General features: G+C 52.1%; 1 long non-coding RNA gene across 1 annotated transcript; it reads left to right on the forward strand.

Annotated features, from left to right (window-relative positions):
• The first annotated feature begins 349 nt into the window (after nt 1-349).
• LOC102550122 (uncharacterized) lies at nt 350-2,634 on the forward strand. Its single transcript, XR_015678275.1, has 3 exons — nt 350-790; nt 1,253-1,620; nt 1,766-2,634. It is a non-coding gene; the product is annotated as an uncharacterized LOC102550122 (long non-coding RNA).
• Nucleotides 2,635-2,880: the final 246 nt, after the last annotated feature.

Below are 2,880 nucleotides of genomic sequence, written 5' to 3' on the forward strand. Positions count from 1 at the left end.
ATGGGGACAGGCAACAATGAGACCCTACAGGGTACTGAACTGCTAAGCCGTGATTATGGGGAGGCTGGGTCTATGAGCTGCATCTTCAATGGTGCTCTTAATGTACAATAAACTTACCAGAACCTAGACCCATCATCAGCCAGGAAGCATCTATGTATTCAAAAGAATGCACCTTCTTCCCAAGGCTGCCTCTCTCTCTCTGACTGCTCAAGGATACCTAGGTCTGTGTGCCCATCTTTGGTACCTCTGCTTAGAGAACTGGAGTGAAGACCTTACTGAGAGTCACTCGTGGTCGGAGGAGGAAGTGGGCCCTGTACCAACCAGTGTATAACACAGCCGTGGGAACCTTGCAGATGGCTCTGAAGACGGCAGAGGATGACAGAGGCTTTCTCTCAGCTACTCCCAGGGCTATTGTTCAAGATGGTCCAGGGCCTTCTGTGGCCATTCTTCCAGTGCTGAGCTCGCTAGGGCTCCTGCTCAACCTCTTCAGACTGCATTAGAGCTTTGGTCCCTTTTCATCCCTCATTCTGAAGTGGGGCTGCATGAGGTGAGGTGGTGGGAGGGGAGGGGGGGCTGTCCAGCACTTGACAGCTGCCTTTTCTCTTTATGCTCTAGAAACACCGAATGCTTCTAGAAGCAAGAAGTGCATTTCTGGACAGTGACAGGATAATCAAGAAGAGACCAGGATAGAAGATGCTGTCTTAAAGCGATGGCCCGAGAAATGGTGGTCAGGGAAGTATCCTCAGGAGCTGTCAAAGCACAAGGAGGGATCCCTGGATGAAGCCCAGAGGTTTGTAGACCTTCTAGGTACCGGTGGGGCTTGGGGATATGAACAATAGCCCTGGGAGTAGCTGATAGAAAGCCTCTTGTGTAAGCATGGTTCAAGATGGGGTGATATGTGGGTGCTAGCTTCCCAGGGCATTCAGAGACAGCAGTCAGAGCAATAACTCCCTCCATGGAGAGCCCTAGGTAAGGTCAAAGGGAGCCTATAACAAGCACACTACGCAGAGCTCCCACCCAGCCCCCCTAGAGACCATTCTACACTTTGCATCCACAGCGGTGCACTGTTCACGGGTTTCCAGGGGGCCCCAGGGCATGAGAAGCCCAGGTTCCCTCAGGAGTAATGTGTGCAGAGAGTATCTGAGAGAGACAGGTGCGACAGACACCACAAAGGACCAGCTCCCAGTTCCCTACTTAGCAGTCACGTGACGAGGTGCTCTCCCTGAGCCTCAGCCACGCATCTTCCTAACAGCTGGAGCTCGTGGAGCTATTAGTGAGGACTACGCCCTCCTGAGGACCCATTGCTCAGCCAGAGTAGACTAAAGCACGGCAAGTGGAACCCCAGTGGCTTCACATTGCACATTCACAGCACTGGTTCATGAAGGACAGGTAAGATGACCTCTGCCGGCCTTGTGACTTCCCAAGACTCTAGTTGGCATCTCTCCCTCCCGAAGCCAGGCTGAATGAAGACCCAGTTGGAATGCAGGCGGCTTCTCACCATGGCAGGAAAATTGCAGGGTCAGTGTGTGGGCAGCCACAGTGACCATCTCACGGCAGGACGGAAGCAGCTTTGCTGACTGAGAGTCTGCGGCCTGAACATCCCAGCCGTGCAGGTCTGAGGTCAGCACAGGGGAGCCAGGCCCACCACTGCTCTGCCACTCCCAGGGAGCGCCCCCCGGCCATGCCATCTGCTTCCAATCAGTTGGCCCTCAGCTCTGGAAGGAGGTGGGAACCTCTTCACCGGGCCCTGCTTCCTTTCACACAGGATGGAGGCTGAAGGTAAAGAAGGCAGGGAGACGTCCAGGAACCAGTTCCAAGAGCAAATGGCCTGGGAGAGGCTTGTGGATTCACTCCAAAAATAAGTCAGTCACTTATTTTTGCCATGCCATAGCTGATCCAGCCCTGTCCTCCTAAGAGACACGTGCTAAAGGCTGGATCCCCAGAGAGGTGCTGGTGAGAAACAGTATACCTTTAGGGATGGGTTCTGTGGGATGTCTTTAAATCCTGAGGGAGTGTGGGACCCCGGCAACCTCCTGATTCACCCAGTCTTCTGTTTTGCACCTCGAGTGTGGGGAGATGGATGCTGTCTCTCTGCCACAGGTCCACAGTCTTCGGGGCGGTAATGGATCAAGGCCTCTAAGACTGAGCCAAGGGCAAACACTTCAAGTGCTTTGTTCTAGAGAGAAAGGCTGACTACTAACACAGCTTCAGCCCCCAGCCCCCTCCTGCCCTGTTGCAAGCCTATGCTTTGCTCCCCTTTGAGGACTTAACACCCCTATCCTAGGGGCTCTTTCTCTGCTCTACCCAACCAACCCTCGTCTTTCAGCTTAAAGCCTCCTTCCTCAGGAGTCTCTCCAGCAGCCATACTGGATGCAATTAGGCTTGTTAGTTGGGGGTTTGTGGTTTTTTTTTTTCTGGTATTGGGAATTGAACTCATGTATGTTCTACCACTGAGATACATCCGCAGCCCTGGATTTTAGAACTGAGACAAATTCATACTGTCTGCCTCTCTCCCTAGGCTGCAAGCCTGGTGGAGGTGGTGTCTATCTCTTTTCCTCATGACTGTACCACTACAAACCTTCACAGAGCCTGCCACAGAGTCTATGCCCAATAAATCCTTATGAAATGAACAAATGATCCATGCTTCATCAATTTTCTGGAAGTTTCCATGTGTACTCTTCAATTGCTTGGTCTCTAGCAGATCTTTACAGCATAGTGGGTGTGTACACCCATTATATAGGTTCAGAGTCAGGTCGAGAGTCAGTTAGTGTCCCAGACTCCATACTCCTTCACAGCCTCTGAGGGAAGAACAGGCTGACAGAGAAGAGAAATATGTTGTAGGGTTCAAAATCAGAGAGGAGGATGGTGTGAGGGAACAGA

This window comes from Rattus norvegicus, chromosome 2 (assembly GCF_021556685.1).
Source record: "Rattus norvegicus strain SHRSP/BbbUtx chromosome 2, alternate assembly SHRSP_T2T, whole genome shotgun sequence".
Lineage (NCBI taxonomy): Eukaryota > Metazoa > Chordata > Mammalia > Rodentia > Muridae > Rattus > Rattus norvegicus.